The 24987-nt window shown below is 40.3% G+C and overlaps 1 protein-coding gene across 1 annotated transcript in view; it reads right to left on the reverse strand.

Annotated features, from left to right (window-relative positions):
• The window catches only part of SPNS2 (SPNS lysolipid transporter 2, sphingosine-1-phosphate), a 141620-nt gene that overhangs the window by 116133 nt on the left and 500 nt on the right, over window positions 1-24987 (reverse strand). The window lies entirely within an intron of this gene.

Consider the following 24987-nt stretch of genomic DNA (forward strand, 5'->3'; position numbering starts at 1 on the left):
AACATTTTTGGGTTTTGCCTAGCTGCATTGCCACAGGACCTCTATAAGAAGGGCTATGGTAACACCACAGTGATACACACTCCTAAATAACACACCCACGTTAGCAAAACCTGAGTTCAACCCAGGCTTAAGAGACAGGACTGCTCTGTTCCCAATCCTGACACTACCTTACTATTTAACCTTGGGTAAGTTATTTGATCATGCAGAATTTCAGAGTCTGCATTAGCCTAATGAAGATAATAACAATAATCATGTGTGTCACAGATACAGTAGGGCTTGGTTGTTATGTTCTTGTGAAGTGCTTAGAAGAGCCCCAGATGAAAGGGAAATTAGGAGAAGGAAGATTATAAGACATGTGCTTCCCAAATAAACAGACAGGAACATTTTTTTTGTTGCTGTTATTAGGAGAGAGAGTCTCTCTGATTTAGGGCAGCTTTTATTTCTATGTTGGTAAAGCAGACCCATTTTAACCACTTTCCATGTTCAAACTTTATTTGTAGATTGTGGGTAGGTGATAAAGGCTGCTGAGCCTCTGATATTGCAAACATAAAGGCCTTTGATCAAAGGTCTGATTTCGCAGTAACTGGCATCTGTGATAGGACACAGCTGACAGGCCTGCCTGTGTTTTAGCTGTTGCAAGGCAAAACAAGGAATCAAAAAATTTACTGCCACTCTGAAGGAAAGACTAGGGTTGAAGAAAAGGAAACATTTCCTGTGGATAAACACACCATAGTGAGCATAGTCACTAGTGAGAAATGTTGCAATGGAATTGTATTAACAAGCACTTGGGAATTTAACAAGACTTGTGTAAATGGAAACATCTTTTCTATAGTGTTTTTCATCTAGAAAGTACTAAGCATTTATCATTCAGGTCAGTATCATTACCTGTTTTAAATATGGGGAAAGGGAAACAGCGAGCGATGCGACGATACATCTGAGCTCATGTATAACTAATTGAGCAGCATAGCCCAGAAAGAGACTTAAGCTCCCTACCTTTCCCCCGAACCTCAGCACGGACTGCTATCCACCAGAGTAGGCTTCCTCCTTTGCCAAAGATGAACCCTAGCTCTTCCTGCAGCATGCTAGGAGTGTTAGATGCCATACTTCAATTCAAGATCATCCAGTGACAAATACAGTACTAACTCTAACTTCATTGCGTGAATTTCAAAGCGATACCAAATTCCATGAACTACCCCTCGGGGCATTCAGTAATGAATTTCTTAAAAAATAGATGAGTACAGGAACCTGGGAAAAAAATTAATAATTGTACATTCTTTCCAGGACACAGAAGAACCCTTCCTTCACCTTGCACAGAAAGTTTTCTGTTTTTTTTTAAAAATAGGGTGATATTGAACCCTTCGTTTCTCAAGAGTCCGATTTTTTTAAAAATTGCTGTCAGCAAGTCACCTACACTTTAATTTGTGATAATTAACATTGCAGTAGAAGGGAAAAAAAAAGGACATAGCCTCCACTCGTTTCAAGAGACACTGCAATATAGCTAGCTGGAGAAGGAGTTTGGGTTTCCCCCCTTAACTATAAACAGTAAAAGGCTCTAATTTGTTAAGCTTCTGCTCATGAATGTGCATTAATTCCTTAATGACAGGTGCACCTCAGAGTCAGGACAGCTAATCACAAGATCAAGAGTTAACCGCAGCACATAGCTCATAGAAGCCCACATCTTTTTCAAAGAAAGGCTTGGCAAGGTCCCACAAGGCAGTTCACAGCAAGTTTATAGCAAAAAGTTATTTCCTAAAAGCAGAACTAATGAACCCTGCTTTCCTATGGCTTTATGTCTTGAGACAGCATTCTCCAAGCTTTTTCAGAGGTGGCGGATGTTCAAAATCTTTTGCCTTTGTGGTTTCTTTCACATCTAATAAACATTAAGCTCATGTTACAGGGACTCCCTCATTTCCCTGGCTCCAAATTTCTATGAAACCTCTAGCAGCACTGCATCTTTGAGACGTCTTCCTTCTTCAAGTGTGGCCAAAATCGGCCAACAGATTAAAACGGTAATGGGTGAGGGGAATAAAGAATAACCTAGAGACTGACTTACAAAATACCCTTCGCTTAAAAGAAACTACTTCCTTTGCAATTCATGTCTTCATTTACTGGAATTGCTGAAGTTCTTTTATTTTGGTCATAGTGGCCACATTTCATTCCAGAGTGACTTTCCTGTTTCAGAACAGCTATATGCATTCTGAAGCCAGCCATAGTGGCTTTTCCTCTCTATACAGAAGCAAACCAGCAGTATTACTCCACTGTATCTATAAACTCAGAAGTGCATGCATTATCTTGTCAGTTACAACTCTCACTTCTGTTAATCAATATTGTCAGTCTTTTAGTAAGATAAAACACCAAACTACTTTGGTGAAAAACAGACCTACCAAAATTTCTTGCAATGATGTTTAATAACCTGAAGTTTCATAGCTGGCCAATAAAATATGACTTTCGGGATAGAGAGTCTCTAACTCTCACTGCCTTATCTCAGGATGTTTTTATGTGTGAAGTGGAAAACTTAAATCCTCAGAGACAATCAAGATTAGACACAGGTGCTGCACATAAGAGACTACCACTGAAATAATCCCTCCCTACCCACATCCTACTTTTGCATAGAAATATCTAAACAGCTGAAGAGAAGGGGTCAGGAAGAAAATGCTTAGTCACCACACTTGTACAGAACATAAAAAGGCAGAGCTCCCGTTGAAGAAACAGCCTGTTGGGGTCCTGTGAACATCCTTTCTCACTGAATAGAGAAGAAAAATAAAAGATCCATTTTAAAATTAAAAGGCAAACCAGTCCTCAATCTGAACAGCAATCCACGTTCTATGGTCCTGCACATCAGTCACTGGTATTAAAGGTACTTCTTTTAGGACATATGTCAATCCTTTTGATCATTTATTCTTGATTTAGATGTTGGGCAGAAAATAAAGCATCTTAGTTGTATGCCCATTAGAACGCTGCATAATGAAGAGGGTATGAAATAAAAAAAACAGTGCAAGTCTGAGGCAAAGGAGAAAAAAAAACCCTCAATGCTGTCCGAGTATTAAAAGTAACTCAGAGAAGTATTGCGAAGTGCCTGTGTGGTCACTAAATTTAAAGTGAATGAGGATTCAGGAAGTACTGCAAACTCTGAGCACCAAAATCAGTGCTATCAGATAAAGTGATTCTCAGATAAAAGAAACTTCTTGTAAAGCATTCTGCTGTGGGGGTATACATGTTACAGGTAGAGAGTAGACTTAAGATCTTGCGTAAGTGTCTCATGCCCAAAAGCCTTTATTCCTTCTGCTCATGATATTGGCTGGAACCATGCTTGACTCCAAGTACCCACATGGTGTGCAAGGTATTTGCTGGGAAGCTGGGCTGTAGAGCACCTGCTGACCACTGCTTATGTCAACCCTTCAGTGCTGAACCAAGAGAAGTTTGGTCTGGATAGAAGTGCAGAACACACCATAGTACAGATATAGCTCACCACTGAACATCTTTTAGCATATATAGATGGTAGGTAAATCCACAAGGACCTGACAAGATAGATATGCAAGCTACCATAGCACAAAGAACTTTATTTTTAAACAGGCAAATGCCAATCTAGCGAGGGTGCTTTCAAGTCAGTCCAACAACCAGACATGAATGCCACCCAAACACCAGCAGATAGCTCTGTACAGGTCTGAACAGGCATGCCAGGTGTTCCCAGGAGGTACGCACTTTACCAAGGGAAGCTGCAGCATTCCTCACCAACCTCCGCATTGGAATGGTTTTCGGATGGGGTCCCAGAAGTCATTTACTCTGTAAGGTATTCCCCCCAAGGTATCGGGGATGATGGAAATGAAAACAAGAGAAAATTAATCTTTTTGTTAATTTAGAAAGATGCAATTCATGACTCATAGCAAGCTTGTAAATAAATGGCATTGTTTAAATCTTATTTGTAATTATACTTCAAGCCAGAGACTTTCAAAGCTGCACTGAGAACACGGCATCCAACTGTCTAATTTATTGTTATTTTAAGCAGGTACTGTATGCCCAAACTCCCTTGGCAGATTATATCTCAGCTTAAGTGTTTTGCTAGAGGTAATTTTCACGTGTTCATTACAGCAGCAATGAGAGGAAGGAAATCAAACAAAAAAGAATTCCACCTATGTTGTCCAATTTCTTCCTCTCTGGCAAATTGAAAGAGATTTGTGCACAACTGCAAAGCCTTACACTCGCTGTGCTCTGCCTGGTTTGGCACTGATTTGGTGGTGGTTTGGTGAGGAAGAATCAAATGCAAGTGGTTTGGGAAAAGAAAAAAACCAGTAGGCTTTCTTTACCTGCCATGCATTTCTTAGAAATATGAAAAACTGCTCTTTATGCTACTTCTGCTCACTATACTAGCCACCTGTTCATTACAACAATGGTAATTAATAAGGAACAAAAACTCAGAAGTAGATCACCTTGAAAGTCTTGTTCATACTTCTTCATCAGACTCCTGCAGTCCCCAACCACAGACTTAAATTTCATAAGGATCAAAAATTTACAGAAAACTAGAAGTTACTGAGGGGAAAATAATTTGTGCTAGTGCATATATAAATCTGGAACACCAATCTGCCTAGGAAATGAGTCTTATTAACACCTCACTTGAAATACCCCAGGCATGCTTAGAAGGCACCTGGTGATCCTCAAGGAAATTGAAGCAATTTTGAGGAACTGTCACATAGCTGGTTGTTCTTGAAAAGTTGGACAGAAAACAAAAATGGTTGGAGAAGTGCCTGTCACGTATCTACTGCTTTTTACTATGTATCGCAGTGCTGCAGTGTTGCAAGAAATCTAAGTCACATAGCAAATCCATGGAAAATTAGCAGCCTCCTAATACATATCACTGCTAATAGCCAGAAGGATCATACTCATCCGTTTATTCACTACAGAAGTTGAGTTGGGAAAGAGTTACCATCTGTCCTTTTCTCAAGGCACTATTTTAACCAAGAGAGATTTCTACATGAAAGTACAACCAAATCCTAAAATGCTATATTTACTAGGACTGTAAGATACATATATATTCAGAAAAAATTGTTCTCTAAATCAGTTTAACTTTTTTTTTCTGCTGCTAGAGTATCTAGACTGCTCCTCCCTCAATTAGGAAACTTGCCTTTCATGTCAAATCAAATTCCCATGCAACGGATTTGATTTTGTTTCGTCTCCTGCTCATTTTGCTCCCACATTGTGATGGAGCTGACGCTGAGGAATCCAAACTGCTCCATGCATACTACAACTGAACCCAAATATAGTGGGTTTTCCTTCTGTGTTCAGAAACACAATCAGCAGTTTGACTTTTATATGACCATTATTTAAAAATACACACATAACCCTATCCAGTCTTGAACTGGCTTCACACTTCTTTCTTTACTTAGCTGCATTCCTATCAAGTGTCTGCCACAGGAAAGAAAATACCTGAAATGGCAGAGACTGAGAGAAATCTCTTGCAATTACTTTTAAATTACCTGTAATTTCAGAGAACACCCTTAATTTATCTCCTTGTAAGTAGGGTCACAAACTGCCGTTCCCTATCTTCTGATGCTCTAAGGGCCCAGAGAAGGACTGCAGATATTCAGGGACAACAGATGATGTTAGATGTTAGAAGATGCAGGTGTCAGAAATGACAAAGACATTTGTCAAATGCAGATATATTCCATCCTACTCCTACCTTCTTTTTTGTGTAATTTTCTAGGGTTTATATTGTTATTAATCCCACTTTTGTGGGATGAAGAGGAAAAAAAAATATTCACCTCAGGCACACCACCCTAGGATACTGCAAAAAGAAAAGACTGCATAAAACATCTATAGACATGAGGATCCTGCTATGTGCTAGAGGCATAAAACATCTCCATTCAGCTAAATTGTGCAAGAGAGAAGTGGAGAAAAACTGCAGAAATTGCTTTGAAAACAAAAACAACAAAAAAATGTTTTCCTAGAGCCATCATCAGGTTTGCTTGTCAGATCAGAAGCCTTTTTTTTTTTTGCATCCATTCAAATGCAAAGAAAACGCTTGAAGAAAATTGCTAGTTCTGATATTTACACCCTTCACATACGCAGCTGGAGTGAGATTTCTGCTGTGGTGGAGCAACAGCATCAACAAAATAGTCTAAACCTAATGGCAGTCATACTGCAAGCACTATTTAAACATACATGCAAAAGATTTCTTGTTTCCCTACTACGTACTCTCCAATGAACTTTTTGCTTATGTAATATTTAAGTACTCATTTTTACAGCAAGTTTTAGGCAAATGGGCCAACTCAGGGTAAAGATTATCATCTTGAAAATAGGACTGAAGGAAGTTAATAAAAGCAGATGGAGTCATGAGAATCCTCCGCACTTCAGCAATGAAAGCAGAAGCTTCACAGAAGCTCCACGGAAGGCAAATCTTTTTGGAGTCACCAGCAGACATTTGTCTTGTTTTAGCTTGCCATTTGACAACAGCATACACTCTGCCTCATGCTGCAGCTTTTTGAAGAAACACTGTTACTGCAGTTACTGAATTCTTTAAGACTAAACTCTACAAAACCACGTAGTTGTGCAGAAAATCCCCAAAACAGAAAAAGCACAGGCTCCAAACCCAGAATACAACTCAATCACCGCCAAAAAAGTACTTATTTCTAAGTTTCACGGCAAACTTGAAAGGCCTGCTCATTATTGTGGCTGTAGTTGTGGCAGTTATTGTCTGTAGGGTATAAGTTTCCATCAGACACCACCCACCACCCTTTTATTTATTTTTTACAAACAGAACAATGATGATTTCTAAGACAAAAAACTTGCTCAGACATAAGACAACAAGGCCACAGGTTAATAGACAGACAAATGAAAGGAGAACACAAGAAAACAACTCATTGTTTCTGTCCCTTTGACAGGTATCCTGATAGGACAAGAGGAAATGGCCTCAAGTTGTGCCAGGGGAGGTTTAGGTTGCATATTAGGAAAAATTTCTTCACTGAAAGGGTTATCAAGCACTGGAACAGGCCGCCCAGGTAAGTGGTTGAGTCACCATCCCTGGAGATATTTAAAAGACATATAGATGTGGCACCTGGGGACATGGTTTAGTGGTGGACTTGACAGTGTTAGGTTTATGGTTGGACTCAATCTTAAAGGTCTTTTCCAACCTAAATGATTCTATGATTCTATCCTGACCAACTCAACACCCTCTTTTTCATGTAACTTCTGCGAAACAAGCCCTGCGCCTGTAAAGCTAAAAGTAAATAAAAACCTCTGCCTTTTGCTTTGCTACCAAAATACTACTATGGCTATCTGGTCTGTTAAAAGACAAATTATTTGCCTGGGGTTTTACTCCCACAAAAATTTAATTGCTTTATCCTTCTCATCTGATCAGCACAGTGTCCCAGTACCTTGCTTATCAGCTGCTTATTCCCACCTACCTGCCCTGCCTTGACCCACTTGCTGCTGTTCCCCAAGTCAGCTGCCAAAGCAAGTACTTGTGTGGCCACGGCCACAGTTAGAGGGGGGGCAAAAGCACCTGGAAGGGAAAGGAGAGGGAAAGGGGAATGCGTGGTTTTGCTTTACTTTCTCCTCCCTGCAGAAAACAATAACTAATTTGCCTTATAAGACAAAATTAACAATGCTACTGCCTACAAATATTCAAATAAGCCTTCAGAAATGACCAAACACATGTTATTTCACCAGAAACATGTCCTAATCCTTGCCTCCATTGCTCTAGCTAGATACAGACTAGTTCCAGAGCCTCCCAAAGTGTTCTGAGTTGCATCAATTTCCTCTCCAAGTCCTTCATATTACATCATCAATTTCTGTTAAAGTACAGGTATTTAAATGCCATCCAGCATCATACTTTTACTTAAAAGCCCTTATCCTCTTTCTCCCTTTCACACACACCCCCACTCTCTCTCAGCATAGCAGGGAAAGCTTTATGTTTTAATACACGCTAACATCAGCTGCAAAGAAGAGGTGTGAAAGGAAATTAGGTATGCAAGTCAACTCATTCACAAATTAACTGCCTATTCATTTGCAGAAGCATGGTGCTTTGCCACGATGGAAAGCACTCGCCAAACAAGAGGCAGCTAGGGGAGCATCAGTGTTTTTCTAGCAGCTTGAAAACAACTGGAGTAGGTAGATGAAAAGATGCCTTTGTTTCTCCGAGAAGCCATTTCAGGATCGACCTCTTCTAGTTGCTGTTCTCAGTTTCCAAACACAAGGCAAGACAGCAGCTTCATCACCAACATTATGATATTAAAAATAAACAACTAACTGACAGGACCACTGTGAATATTGATTATTTGTGAGGAGTTCTTATAGACTAGACAGTCTTGCTATGCTAGGTGGGAAAGCAGAGCTGGCGAGGCTGTGCCCCGTTATCCAAGAGCACACAGGACGGTCACTCTGGAACATGGGCCACCTGTGTTTCTCACATATTCCTGCTGAAGTCCCCTGACATGACTGAGCCTCCTCCCCATCCTCTTTCTCTTTGCTGTCCTGCTTTCAGCACCACTTACAGGGATGCAGCACGGTTAAAGAGCACAGCGACTTCTGCAATAGGATCCGCTCTTGTGGACCTTAGGACTCTGCTGTAATATAAACATCAATACTGCATGGCAGTGTCCAAAACCTAGCTTGAGCTCTCTGTTCCTTCTTCCATTTATCCTTTCTAACACAGGAAAATAGACTAGTAAATCTTGATCTCCATTGTACAGTATAAACACTCTGCAACTGCCCTGTATTCACACTAACATGAACAGACCTCAGCCGAGCTACTTTCCTTATAAACTTCACATTTCTCAACTTTGATCAAGATATGAATAACATTTCCTTTCTGAAACTTTTCAACCCAAAATAAACATTCCTCCTTCACAATCAAACATTTTTGTACAAACCCACTACTAACATTTCAGAGCATGTTTCAAAAATAAATGGTTGCAGCCTATCAAGTAAAGCATTTGCTTAAATTACAAACTCTTCTTTCATAAAATTACAGAATACGGTTTTGCCTTCTCGCTGTACCAGGCACTGCACAGAAGTGCACTGCAGCACTGTTACGGCTGCTGCTGCACCACATATGCATCCTGCAAACTGCTTAGGCCCAGTCTTCTGCTTCACATTAAACAACATAGAACCCCATTAATTTGTCCAGAAGCAGAGATAACGATGCATAAGCAGAGATAACAGCCTTACTGGCTGATGGCTGCCAAGAGCAGAGATATCCCTATTACACAGACGGAAAGGCCAGTGAAGGAATTAGTGCATATAGGTATGGCACAGGTGATCCATGTGCTAAGCAGAGAGCTCCGTTCTCCCAACAGTCCTTGCTGTTACTCGTCTGCACAGAACACAGCACAACAGTGTCCTTAATTGCAATTCCTAACTGTAAATGGAAATAATACATAAATAGTGTATAACCAAAAAGCCTTCCCCAGACATTTCAGATTTAAGAAGCATCCATGACTACTTTAGTAAGCATCCACTAAACTTTAGAGCTGAGCAGAAAAATAAAAATATCTGAAGCTTAAAGTATCTTTGCACTTCAAGACTGACCTCCATCCACAGGTTAGGTTACATCACAAGCCCTTGAAGCGCTGAATAGTTCAGTTAATTGCATTTACTTGTCATGTCCTCTTACTTGAGAAATCCATACTAAGGCTATGAGTATAGTAACGGTTATAACAACAACAGGGGACACCCAGAGAATAAAATTGATGTAAAAAGCAAACAACAAAGAAGATTTAATTTCTCAGGGGTCCTAAAAAAAAGAAAAAAAAAAACAACAACAAACCACCAAGATGAAATCGAACTGAAATGATGAAAACCAGATGAAAGTGCAACTTAGATCCATCCCTCCTTTCATCTCAGCATTCCAAGTTTTTGGACTTCATAATAAATGATATATTCTTTCAGTTTATGACATAACAATTAAACATGTGCCCTAAAATGAGAGACTGGGTGCTAGCTGAAACTCAAAGCATGTAGCTAGTGATTTCAAACCAGCCAAAGGCTCATAGCGGTATCTGACCCTTCCACTAGCTGATAGGAATTAAAGAGCAGAGCACATTATTTGGAGGATTCTTGGATTTTTCACAGCAAACACCTTAGAATTTTTCCTGCAGTACCTCTTGATCTCACATTTTGAAGTGCCCTAGAAGAGGACAGCCTGGTTCTCCAGCACAGCCTTCTGCTGGATGGTTACCCTGCTGCCGAAGAACACAAACTTCTCTCTACAGCCAACATGCAATCCAAGCGCCTGCTTTACACATAGAGCAGGCACCTTCTGCACCCCAGCACCCTGCCCATTCCCACTGCCTTCTCAGGGCTTTCTGTTACACCACAACAGACAGCTTCTCAGTCCTCGCTGAGAGGCAAGCGTCTCCACCTAGATTAATCAGAAAAAGACCATGCTGAGGAGTTTAAAACATTCAAAATTCCAGCTCCGAAAGAGAGAGCTGCCAGTGGCCAACATTTCTAAGGGCAAAATTACAGCATGTGGGAATTACAGATCTGCAGACAAACCAGCAATTTGTGAGGAATTCAAGTCACCAGAAGCGACAAATTAGGACCACAATGCTAACAAAATTAGACACAGTCTCCTTTTAACCTCAGCTCTATTTTTAAGGGCTTTTTTTTTTTTTTTAAGGTTTTGTATTTGTTTTGTTGTTAAAGTTTCCATGAAATTGGGTTGAGACCAACTGTTTAGGAACGAAGTTTCCCCGTAATTTACTCTCATTACCTTAGGATGTGTGAAATTATGCCCATGCCTGTACAAGGAGGTTTCTCTCAGCCATTTAACAGAGTGACAGAGTCACCCAGCAAAGATAAAACTCAGTTAGCAACATGAACATTTCCATAATATTTGCAAATATGCCACTTGACAGGAGGCTGTCAGCTGTAGAATTTTTTTTTTTTTTTTGAGGTTCCTTCAGTCTTCTTACCAGCTGGGGACACCGTTAGAGTCAAAAGGCAGCTCTTTCCCAACATGACTCTTGCTGATCTACATGTCAATAGAGTGAACTATGGAAAAACAGAACAAGAACCAAGCCAATTTCCACCCCCCTCCACTCAATAACAATAAAATCACACAACAGCATCTTTAAAACCATGCCTGTTCATTTTGATAATTACTCTAACAGTCCATCTAAGCATGGCCTCTCAGCCCCTGTCTCCAAAGGAGAAACCAAAATCTGAAGGAGAAGGAGGAAACGGCTCATCTGCTGAATACAATGTTCGGAAATGTGAGGTGAACATTCCTCCCCAAAGCAAGATGAATGTTCCCACCCAAGCACAAAGAAAGGGTTCGTATTTCATATATTTTCCATTGTTTGAGCTTGCTTGTACATAACTACATTTAGCAATCACCAACAGGAGATACTTAGCAGCTAAAAATTAATGTTTTTAACAGTGCAATAGCAGAAGCAACAAAGCAGGCTGCACCCTGTTCAGTTCCATCAACATTCTCCAATTCTGACACAGAGATCCACTCTTCCATGGGTACAGTTACCTCTCTTAAACCCACCAGTGAGATGTGCAACATCCACTGCCCAAATGAAAACTTCACCCGAAAATTATCCACAATGAGGGGGACTCCAGCAAGGAACCCCAAAGGAAACCAAATGCCACAGTTTGCTGCTTAGTCTAAGTAGGGCTCTTAGAAAGCTCCACTGCACAATGCTGTCTCAATGATTTTCAATGATAGAAAGAGTGGATACAAAGTCTGTGTGGAACCAAAGAATCCTGGATTGAAACAAGTGAATACTTTGAAGTGTAAAATATTTAAATGAGATGGCTTCATGACATAAGGAAATACCCTGTAGGTACCAATGGAGGCAGTGGTTTCAAATTTCCACATTGAAAAAGCATTGGTTTGACTCCAAGGGGTTCATCAGTGAAATGTGTGGTGGAAGGACTTGTGCAGAGCAGGCAGAACTGGCCAGTCTCACAGCCCAATGGCCATTTCGCACTCGCGTGCTGCTGCACCTCGATCCTACTCAACAAGGCACAGCTGCCAAGGCAGGTGTCTGGCACATTGGGTCCCGCATGGGGAAAAAGGCAGCAGCCCTGTACCCCAGAGAAGGCACAATGCCCAGAAGATCTGAATAGAAACAGCAAGAGAGGCTTTACCAACTTACAGTGGGTTTCAAACAGAAGTCTGCAGTGTTCCACAAGTGACTGCTACTGTCTCAAATGACCCAGCACCCTTGCGCAGTTACGACTTGACAGCAATTGCTGGTGATTTGGGTTGCTGCCTTTCTTTATGTATTTAACAGAAACCTCATAACGCTGCCCTTTCTAGCTTTCATTACATGCTCTGAAAGCATTCTGCAACTGGACCCTGTAAAAATATAATGCAGAGTGTTTATGGACAAAGACAAGCTTTAGAAGACTGGCAAGGAATTAAGTGTCCTTAAAACTATTAACTGAGATAGAAGGAACAGGCAACACTTATCAGCACAGGCTGCTGGCACACAAGGTCATACCAGCAGCCAGCAACGGCAGGTGCAAATGATGAAATCTGTGTGCAAATTCTAGAGGGACAGCTTTCTAACAGAGGAGCTCTTCTCCACTGGGGCTGGTGCCACTGTTTAATTTGATTACACACAAGTGAGAGCCTGGGAGAAGGAGAGAAGGAAAGAGAAAGAAAGAGTGAGGACCCCCTGAGCACCCATGCTAAACTTAAAGGGCACATGCAGCTGCAGTCTCAGCAGCAGGGGTACTGAACAGTGGTCCGCGGCAAAATTACAGGGGGATCAGACAGCTGACATGGCATGATCCTTTGGTAGACAAAAAATTACTTGCTTTCCCCTCAGCAAACCACATGCCGCAAAGCAATTTTGACTGGAAAGACGCTATCCTAGATTTAAAGGGAAACTAATCTGTTAAAAGAAATACAGAGCAGGAGAGTATGGAATCTGTGTGTGAACACGCCACCACACACACAGACTGACGCTTCGTCCCGAACACTTGCAGGTGCTGTACTCTTTCAGCTTACCACCAACCAAGTCTTTTACTACCTGGCTTTTTTTTTTTTAAGAGCTGTCAAGAGACTCTTTTCTAACCGTACCTTGTACCCTAACAGTACCCAAAGTGTGCTCTTGCTTCCCTCTAGCCTTGAAATCTTATAGAAGCACCCTGGGACTGTTTCTTTAACAGGCAGAACAATCCAGTCTCTATTGCATTCTGGATTAAAAGGGAAAAAAAACCCAAACAAAAAACACACCAGAGTCTAGGATCAGGTCCTCCAGACTAAGCCCAAGAATATAACTAAGAAAATTGCTCTTATTTAGGTATTTAGGTACAATTTTTTTTTAAACCTACCTTAAAATTGTCATGATACTACCTACTGGAGTCTAAATTATACTTTCAAAATTATATGTATTAATATCTAAAGTGTGTAATTATAAAGCAGCAGATATATTTTAGAAACACCATACTTTCAAACCTATTTTTTTAAAATAGAAGCTTTCTACATGACCATAAGATCTGTATTTTAGGTATCCTGTCTTTAGGACTCAATACTAGCAGAGGCAACTGGAGTCCACATGTTCGAATGGAAGCTGCAAACAGTGATCTTCTGTATTATGTCAATAGCATTGATAAAAAAAAGAAAAAGCAAACCTTACTCCTGCAGAACAAAAGAAATCCCTGAAAACAGTGGAAAAACTGTGCTGCTAATAAATTTTCTTCTTACCAGCTTCCTTCACTAAAGCCAAACTCAGGCAAGCAAAAAGTTCTATGTATTTGTCTTAATCTACCAAGAAAACTGAAGTGCTGAAAAATATTGGTTTTGCCAGCCAAAAAGTGTGATTAATGAAATTTACAAACAGCTTAATTATCAGATCAGTGATTTAAATCTACTTACTAGTGATGTCCACACCACGACTGATACTACCTGTTGTTTTCTGGCAGTCTCTGCACAGAGACCAGAGGCTGAATGTCTACAACTACCTAGACAAACTAAACTCTCGCACTGCTGGGCTTGTTCTGTATACACAAACCTCTTGCTACAGACAGCAATTGCATAGGAAATCTCTCCCACTCAAGATTGAAGCAGTTTGTACTTTAGTTGCACGAGTCTTTGAGGGAATAAAGCCAAACATCGTCAGGTTACAAAGTCCAGTAATTCCTAAATGGTGATGAACATATTTCCTATTCACATAGAAGGGATGGTATAACATAAAATATTTATAATAAAATATTTAAATCAGGAAGGTTAAATCCTCATTCAAATTGTATTGCATGAGCTTACAGGTAGAAACCTCTATCCAGCCACTCACATAACTTGTGTTTTTATTCAAGCATTAGCTCTACTGCTAATTTATTCTTGTTAAGTAAAGTGGCTTTCAGCAATGCAAGTTGATTTAAATGTACACTTATGAGGCAAATGTAAGCTTGCAATGATGTACAGAGTTTGACATTTATACTATTATATATTTTTGAACATAAGATGACTACAGAAGCATTACTAATTTTGAGTCACTTTCAAATGAGAAAAAGAAGTTTAACAAGAACAATGAAATGCAGAGCAAAAGTGATTTACCTCTCTCTTCAGCTACTGTTGCAATCCCTATTGATCCACAGTCCAAAAACCTGATAATTTTGGCAGCTTTGTAATAACTTAAAGTATACCCACTGCACCTTGAATAGCTGCCAAAAATATGCCTTAATATCACACGCATCTTAGCACACCTTTAAGGACAAAAGTAATTTTAACCCTACTTGGAAAACTGTTTTAGCTTCTAAGAGCTTTACTGAAGCATGACTTGAGACACGAAAAAACCCTGGAAGGGCACTATGCAGCAACTCAACAAATGTGTTTTCACTAGAAATAAGCTCTAAGAAGCACAGCTGTTCTCCCTGCACTGCATCTGTAACTGTTGAGACATGCAGGTTCAGAAAGATGCCCCACTTCTCCAGTGCCCCCAACCCCAGTGTCTCAAGAGTATGACCAAAACTTAAGTAGCAAAAGGTCTACCCAATTTCCTGGGTGTTAAAGCACATATAAAACAGTGCACTAGCTTCCAAAACTGGTCACACATCTAAGCTCAGAAAATAACTGCGAGCAATACCCATTTCTGCCAAGCTGGAATTTGCCAACATGTAAGAGGTGCAAATTATGACTACCTAAAAATATATGTTTTATGAAGGAAATTGCAAATGACCCTAAGTTTTAGCAGTCCTACCAAGACCCTGCTGTAATGACGTAGGCAAGAGAAACAAACTCATTAATTGTACTGCTTTTTCAGTACTTCTGTACAGTTTAAAGTACACCACAGAGCCAGCAAGCACACAGCAGTACGTGCTAGGCAAGTGTTGCAAACTGCTCATGAGCATCCAGCACCTGCATACATATAAAAAGTAGATTAAAGAACACAGAGATAAATGAAATAAAGTTAGTTATTCCCTCAACAACTAAGAAATGCTGTTGGGGAGAAAGGAAGGGAGGAAAGGGCAGAAGATACACTTACTGTGCGGAGTACTAGTGGGTAAGTGCCCAACCTTTGGCCAGAATTAGCACCCAACAACCTCACGTTCTGACCAGTAACTCAAGATTTTTCATTAGAGATTGTATAATTGTTTATGCAGTCTGTATGCAAGCACAGATGAACAAAACCACCAGGATTCCTCTCATGTAGAGGAAAAAAAAAAAAATTATCTCCCTTGCCTTAATACCAGTTGGGAATAAAACAGACACACACACTTTTTAGTGCCCCGAACACCATAGCTTAATTGATCATCAGAAGCTCAGGCATCTCAGCACATTGTCGTTATAGTAAAAGATCAATGACTAGAAACCAACACCTTAGTATTTTCCATATCTTGTTGTAGGAAAGTCATTATGGAGAGAACAATGTTTGCCCTTCCAAGCACTATTATTCAGGTACCTTGCTTGGTACTTCTGAGTTACAAACTCCTCAAAAATTGCAAAGGAAAAAAAAAATGTCTCATCTCCTAACACTATCACATTACATCGCTTTTTGTCCTCCCCCTTCTCTTCCCTGTCAGAGAAGGAACTAACACATCCGAGACAGAGTTGACCAAAAATTGCCAGTTTTAATAAGTGCACTGTAGCTGTCAGTCACCAGTGGCCCTTGGGTGTTTTGTTTCCTGAACATATAAAAGATTGTTATCCCAAAAGCTAGTCAGCATTTCTGGCTCTAGACGGAAATAACAAGACTATTACAAAAGTTTTAACATTAGTATAGCTGCAGCAGTATTTGAGTTCTAATAGCTTAACACACAAACACATACAATGACCACTCTTTATGAGCCACATTGATGCATTAGGAATAATTTTTCCTTATTGCATAGAAGGTTTCCTAACTTACACAGTCAGCATTTATTAGTAGTGTTGCAATTCTATATTAATTATTATTTAGCACCAACAGTATGCCTGGAACTGCACAAAATTAGTCCCTGCCCCAAAGCTTAAGCAGCCCTGATTCACTGTCCCATAACCAATATTTCATACACCAACCTGCTCAATTACTAAAGCTGGGATAGTAGTGTAGCTTGGTCAGCTGATGTCACATCAAATTATTTAACTTGTGCTGCTTGGGACAGCCAAGTTGCAGTGGCTCTAGCTGGGACAAAGTTTACAAGCACAAGCCTGTTGGAGAAAACCACCCAACACTAAAGGCAATGTAAAACTGAGGAAAAAAAAAGGCAAAAAAAAATAATCCTGTCATAGTCTCACATTTTCAAATGAAAAGTCTCATTGAAGAGGTATACAGCAAGAGCACACAGTAGTTTGTAAACTTCCCACACTGCATACCTGGTAGCAAAACTGCTAAAGCAACTATATATGCCAGCATAAATGCAAAACATCCAAGGTCATCACTACCAGACAGGCACAAATCATGAAATACAGAGGTGACAGGCAGAAAGAAATGAAAATTGCAAACCAACAACAGGGCAAGGCCCCCCCCTTTCAGATCTGTACAGCTTTGTTGGCATACTCTCCCAAAGGATCACTTCTCTGAAATGAGAATATGCAGAGAGAGCAGACCATCAAATCATAGGACAGCCATATGAATCAAAGTTAACCTTCGGGTAGGTTTAATTCAAGCCCTGCAGGCTTCACACAGACAGAAGTCCTGTTGACTCTGTCAGGTCACCCACTCTTCTTGTTTTCCATGTTGCCAAGAACACAGGGCTCACGTTCTAAGACAATAATGACAAGTTCCTAATAGAAATAAAGAAAATGGGAAGCTAGGAAACAAATAATTAACTGTGTTCAGTTATTTACATAATTATTGGCAGAAGCCTGAACAAGGAGTAAAATAGATTACTGCAGCTTTGGTTCAATGCAGCCTTAAAATAAAAAAACATTATCACATGCCAAGGCTGAAAGGATTTTCATTCCAGCATGTGGTTCCCTCGTTCTGCCAGCCAAGCTCCAAGCTGCTACTGCAGCTATTCTCCATATAAACCTTGATCTTTTCCCTCTGCTGTTCTCTTCAGCCACTGCAGTTGCTGGCCACCAGCAGAAGGACAGGAAAGGTATTTTTAAAAAAAAAAAAAAAAAAAAAAAAAAAAAGCCTGTAGGAGATAATATTGCTCACCAACAACATAACCCTGGTATGGTCATATTGCTGAAGCCTGAATTTAGGTCTGGCAAGGCATGAGTTTTTCTTCTGTATTTCTTTCCCTTCTCTTCAGCTAAAATTGCTCAATGATTTCAGTTGTCGTAGAAGATCAACAGTTCTGGAGAAGGAAGATTGACATTTATTCCCTCAAAAACAGAAATACAGAATAGGTGGGAACAGATACATTGCTCTCACGACATACTTCATTGCTCTCTAGAAGGATCAGCCTGACAGAAGAACTCAATGCCTTATTCTAACATTTTACATTTTGAGAGATAACATGGTGGTTCCCAGCCATGTCTTGTCTGGAAGCTTTCATGAAACACACAATGTCATGAAGACTGGAAAGAGACCACCAGAGGCTCCTGAATAGCTCATTCAAGAGCCTTCCAAAAGAAACCTTCAGCCACTCCTGACTGGCAACAGGTCCAAAGGAATGACCTCAGAAGTGAAGGATTCTACATCCCTTCAGTCATCCAGGATCCCTTACATTCTCACTTTCCTGATTATTTATACTGTTGTAAAACTAGAAGCACGGAAATTAGTGTTCCCTCCCTTTTACTTCCTTTCCCTGCAACCCTACAGAAATTGCTGGGTTACATAAGACAGAAACACCCACAAAATAACAATGAAAACAGATGTGTCAAAAAAAGAAAAAATGTGTATGAGATGCCTTCTATTCAAGCCCTGCAGGGGCATGCCAATTCTACGTAAAGTACTCGTCCAGTCTATGAATAGCGTGGTGAACTATTTTAATGGTACCAAACTCAAAGGGAGGTTCTAGTAGTTAAGAGCTCAGAACTATGGGTTAGGGGTTTGTTGTTTGTTTGGTTTTTTATTTTGCCCATACCTGTCTCAGATTTGCTTCTTGACTTTCAGACCAAGAATTCCAGACCAGTTCACCAAAAATGCAATTTTCAAGACAGGTCCATACCAAGTTCTGTACCCAAACTTCTCTGGAAACCATGAGGATTTGTTCACCTCACTTACACACCTCTCTGGGCTCTGAGTCCAGGCCCGTTTTGTTCAACTCCCATTAACTTCCGTGGCGCCTTAGGCACTTCACAGGTCCTTTGTGGAACTCACTTTGAACATACATTATTTTTTTTCTAGAACACTCATCACCCTACATCCATAGTGCCAATTTTCAGAAAGCTCTCTCAGCCAGCTGAAGGGCATCATCCTCCATCATCGATTTCCAACAGACATCTTCATGCTTTCTCCTGTGATGCTCGTCATGTTTGATAGATGCTGTCTGTAAACACTTGCTGAAAGCTACCACTGCCTTTGCTCAAATCCCTCCTCACTCTTTGGCTACACTGCCTACCAAATAAGTCATATCTCCTTATCTCCTAGAGTCCCTTACACTAACCAGTACTGTCTCTTGTCTCCTTCAGACTCTTCCATCCATGGCCCACAGCTCTCTGATATCTCTTGACATATGTGAATTGTAAGTACCTTGGGTGTACCATCTGATTCAGTAGAAGCTGTACAATGATGTCCTGGTCTATAATACACATAAAGCAATGATGATGCAAGCAAGCAACTCAGCAAGAGCTCTGATCTTTGAATTTCCTAATTTCTATCTGTAAAATAAAATTATGGTTTCCCATTGAATCTCCTGAATAGGTACCATGAGCCTTTATTAACAGTTTTAAGGAACCTCAAGACCTTTACAAACCTTACTTGTTTCAGGCGACATGTCATAACACCTTTCAATTACAAGTTCCTCAGCACTTGAAAGCCCAAGCAAGAGCTATGGGATTTCATATTAGGGGAAAGTCACCAGCTTTTAACAACATCTATTGAACTTAGTAGCCCACCATGCTACCTAATGGGCAACTTATTTGCTTCTGATATATAGTCTACCAGAAGCAATAAAGAATAAAAGTATAATAAATAGGCACAACTATGAAAAAGTTGACTGATGGAATTTAACCCTATTACAGCTTGGCATGGTATTTGAAAAGTCCTGAAGGAATAATTACAGAATTCCCAAACTTTTGACCAGAGAAGCTTTTCCACACAGCTTCTGAGATTGACAATCTCAGAGATCAAGGGACTAGTAAGATCATCACATTATTCTTAAGAACACACTCAATATTTATGAGGCTCTTAACTCCATGTAATAAAGGCCACATTCACTGACTGTGATGACTTGGATGCTTTGGGGATAAAATTAATCAACATGCATGAAAGAGGATCTCGGAGTCAAACAGGAAAATCTGCACATAATAACAAAGATAGTTACTATCTGGCAAACCTACACCACAAGGAAGAAAAATACTATGATTAAACATAATAAGACTTCACTTGAAATGTAAAATACTCTGGAACAAATCCTGCCAACTCACATAAGAACCAGCAAACAGGAAGCAGCCAACTAGGCAATAAAGCCCATCTCAGAGGGAAAACACGATATTAGAGAACTAGATGCTACTACACAGTCCTTGTTGTGCTGCAGAATGCTTTCTATCACCTGCTTTTGAAGTGCATGAGGTTCAGTCCTTCTAGCTTCTGCTCACATCGCAGTACTTCTTGAATTTTGAGCCAGTAACAGGTACCTATTGTCCAAGCAAAACATTGTCATCCTTTTGCAAATTCTAACATGCGTGAGCTAGTGGCACTGCTGGCTCAAGTAGGTTCTGTCAATATTCTTTTCTAATATTTTCCAACATTACACTTCTTCCACAGCTGAGTCCTAGGTTGAGATTAGCTCAACAAGAGATGAAAAATGAAGAGCTTGCATTACCACTTAATGGTTTCCTCCCTGAAACTATAAGCACTCAGCACAGTCTTGTTACAACGGGGATAAGGGGCTCTCTTTATCCCATTACATATATGGGATCTCAGACTGTATGAAGATCATTCAGTATGATACATGCTATGAGGTAATATATTACTATCATAAATTTGAGCTCACAAGTAAAAAGAAGCAGGTTTGGCTTACAACCTCTTGAATGTCTTTATACTTGAGAGTTAGTGTTGAACCTTTCCTAACCCTTCAGTTATAGCTTGTACTACATAGTTTTAAACTTGACTTTCAACTTTCAAAAATCATTTGCATGTATGTATCTTCAAAGAATGGTTTTTGATTTGCAACTATGTTGTAATGAGAGGCTAATTAACACAAATATGGTTATTAGCAAGTTACAGACATTTACAGGACAAAAACAGCAGACCAAAGCCTATGGCGTACTGTGTCACAGGGATAGAGAACCTCAAGGATGAACTAATACCAGCCAAAACTCTGCCACTAACTATGTTACCACAGACAAATCGCCGACACTCCACAACTCTGTTTCCCCTTCTGTAGTGGGATAGTAAGACTCATTTACTTTGCTGGGTAGTTCTCCAGCTTAATTAAATCATTACCTTTAAATTAAAGGCACTCCAGAAATGCCAGGAAGTAGCGTCTGAATTAGAAGGTGGAGGTGACACCCTAATGAAGCAAGACTATTTTCATCGTCAACAGCAGGCATAGTAAAAGGTCATCCATGGCATAATTGTGAAACCACATTCCAACCTTCTGAAGGTAAGATGACTTTTCCCAAAACTTCATTAAGGAAGAAGGTATGTCCCAGCATCACCAGATGGCTGAAATGCTGTCGTTTCACAGGTAATCTACAATGGTTTCATTACTGCTAGTTTTCCCTTTTCCTTACTCTTTCCTTTCCTAATAGCAGCAAAATATCACGACTCTTGAAATAATGCTTTTTCCACAGGCAACTGTTTTCAGTATGATCAAAGACCTATTAAGAAAATTGCAGAGGATCATTTCCCTTCAAGTCAGTAATGTTCAGCACAGAGTTTTCAATCTTTTCTTTAGAAGAGCCACAGCAGAGGCACTCCCACTTTTTGTCTGGGACAGCTTCTCCCAAATGTCATTATATTTTAACATTCCTCATGCACAGTGGAAATTTCCAACTCTGTGTAAACATAAGGACATTATTGAAACATCTACCACTACTGCACAGGCTTTTTATTTTTAAAGTATTGGAAGAAACGTATTCTTAAGCTGTAAGAAGCAGGCCAGTCCTCAGTGGAGGCCCAGTTTCATCATGTATTCCCAAAACAGCTGCAACTTAGTGTCAGATGTGAGGCTCTGTGTGTCCTGATCTCAGAAACTGCACTGAAGCTCTGTCATGGAACATCCCAGATAGCAAAAGGCACATCCCATCCTAAACTCATTTAATCCACACTGGGAAGTCATTAAACCAAAACTAGGGAAACAGGCAGCTACTTCCTTGTTTGTTGCAGCTGAAAAAAGATTAGCCATGAACAAATCATTATACACACTGTCTTTGTATCCAGAGTGTAAACACCAAGAAATATCACATTTGCTGTTTATTTTTTAGCAATGCAAAAGCATTTGCTTTTTACTTTTAGGAGCAAGACGTGCTACAGGAAATGTCAGCCTAGTTCTTTCCACTACATAAGATCTCCTTGTGTTGACTGGTGCATATTATCTAGCTTCTGTGTGGTTACGATAGAAAATAGTGGAAGATACCCTGGGAATTACATTTGCAACAAAGAACTCCATATATGATCTTTTTTTCTACTGACTAAATATAAACTAAATTTATACTTGCATACACTTTTATATATATATACACACACTAAATATATACTTGCTCTTTTTTATAGTTGCATTTGTAACCAGAAAGACCGAAATGATTGCAACCAAGTTTTCAAGTAAGATAGAAGATGTACTTGTAGTATCATGCCCATTAAACTGGATTCTCTGTTTGCTTGTGTCTGTCTGTCAGCTGCCTACTAATCACTTTTGAGTCCACTGATGTGCTTTTGACTAAATTTGACAGCAGGAAGAAGTCCCAAAGCTCCCAACACTTTCATTTAAAAAAAAAAAGGTTGGGTGGAGGAGAGACTCTTATTAAGACAAGAAGAGAAAGGTTAATGACAAAGGTCAACTCTTATTTGACGTCAGAGAACCCACAGGAGGGATAACCCTAGAGACACAAATCCTCAGAAACCAGTTTCCATTGGTACTGCTGCTCTTCTAACACTTTTTTCTTTGAAACAGAATTAGAACCAGAAATTAATTCCAGTTCTCACAACAGTTCACTGGCCTTAGGTAAATCATAACTTCTGATGCTACTTCCCCTGCCATAACGTGGCTAGTGTTAAACTCCCTTATGAGGTTGCTGCAACAATTCATATTTGAAATGTACTTTGAAGGTCTGAAGAGTTGTATTCACTAATTATTACCTGTCTTGAGACATGAGCTGAATATTCAAAGTGCTAGCTTGATTCATATGCAAGTGCACATCACATAAGCATGTGGTGTGCACCAAGACACAAAGATTGCTTTTAGACAAGGCTTTATTATAAAGTCAGTTTTGAGCTCAAAACACATCATTTTCATTACCACAACTCTTCTATTAAACTGGATTTGAATTATTCCTTGTTTTGGATTAGCACTTTATAAAACACCAGTTTGAAAACTAATTACCAATTGACAGAAGACAAAAAGGTCATGCAAAATTTCATTCTGTCCCCAAAGAAAAGTCTCATGTCTGGAGATCTTAAACCTTTGACATCAAGCTGAATGCTAACAGATAAGTTCCACAGTGCAGTTATTGAGCACCATAAAACCAGAGCTTATCCTAGAAATACTGGCAACCATAGCACTGGGACTGGCAATACTACATCACAGTAGGCAGGCATTTTTATCCTCTGTTTGATCAGGCACTTTCCAGCCTTCCCAGAAGTGAAGATGCTTCTCCCTTCTTTTGCCAGAGCAACCCATGCCTTCTGTTCTTGCATGCAGAAAAACCAGATGACAAAGGTCTTGCTTAAAGTACTAGAGCAAATAGGTGAACAAGAGGGTGATTTAAAAAAAAAAAAAAAAAAAAGCGTGCATGAGGGGGGAGATGGCTTCCTGAAAAGGAAACTTTCCAAACATTAAAGGAAAATGGCACTTTGTGGTAAAACTCCAGTAGAGAGATTCCTATTTGAGGGTGAGGGAGCAAACTACAATTTCCTTCAACAATAACAGATGAACCTTGCATCTTCAAGCTTCTTCCTGTAACACACCGACTACCAACCAAGTACTCAATACTTCCTAATACTGGCCTTTACATTTCCTGAAGGCGTAAGTCCTGTCTAAAAATAATAATAAAAAGGCCACAACAGTGTCAGCTAAATTTTCGTTTTAATCCTTCCCGTCTCCCTACCCCAGACAAAACAAAGCCAACCTGGCCAATTTATTCTGACAACAGTGACTAGATTTATGTCCCTTGCACTTGTTACTGCCCTACAAACATGTATTATTTTAATGCAGTATAAACAAATGTCTGATTTGTTTAACACCACACTGAGTCCTGGTGATTAAAATATGTATATGCATAGAGCAAAATTTATACATGCACAAACCCCCTTATAAGCTCTGAAGATAAAATTATCAGTATTGCCAAACACAGAATATGTATTATATTTTAATTACATGAGACAGTTGAATACCAACAAGCCTACTTCATTTCTAATTAGAAAAAGTTCAGTAATCATCTTCTTCCCTGCTGTTATTGCCTGACAAGAATAAATGAGGAGTCCCCTCTAGGGACTGTACAGTAAACATCCTAACACACATTTCTTTCAGAGCCGAGCTTCATAGTAGTAGTAATCACCGAGGCACACAGTGCCTTTCACACAGTACAGCTGGTAAAACACATCCGTCGGGGAGTGCATGATTTTAAAATGTTTACCTCAAGAAAACAGACGCTTTGCAAAGTGCAATGCAGCTGCCTTGCTGCTCCTTCTGCGTACCGCTCCACCGCTCGCCAGCCAGCAGAAACTACCAGGCAGCTCTGTTGTCACCTACTTGTGAGTTCTGCAGAGAAGGGACCCTCCTTGGCAAAGGGCTGAAGGACAGCCTGGTTCTCCAGGCTGGAGGGACTCAGCAGAAACAAAGCGAAGGTGATTTGCTTCGGTGCGATTTTCACCCTCGAGAACAAAAGTGACCGCGTTCCTCTATTTCCCCCGTTGCCCAGCAGACGGTATTTGTCTGACAGCAGCTGCACCTGTCACCCACAGCATTTATACTGTCCATAAGATCAATAACGCTTCTCCCATCAGCCCACGAAATCACATAAAGTAAGCTCCGCGTTTGCCAGCGCTACCCGGCATCAGTCCTTTCTGTACACACCCCCCCCCAAAACATTTACTCCGCCATCGAGCCGAGACAAACAAAGGACACCTCCTTTTATTTTCGCTAAAATTCGGGCTAACTCGAGAACAATACCGGAGGGTCCGCACAATGGGCTCCAGCCGCAGCCGGCCACACCACATCCCTCACGACTTACTCCAGCCCCGCCGCGGCGAACCGGAGCCCCCGGCCCCGCTGCGCCCCCCCCCCCCAGCCCCCGGGACGGCCCTACCGGGCGCTGGGGGAACGGAGGCGTCTGCA

This window comes from Buteo buteo, chromosome 7, assembly GCF_964188355.1.
Source record: "Buteo buteo chromosome 7, bButBut1.hap1.1, whole genome shotgun sequence".
NCBI lineage: Eukaryota > Metazoa > Chordata > Aves > Accipitriformes > Accipitridae > Buteo > Buteo buteo.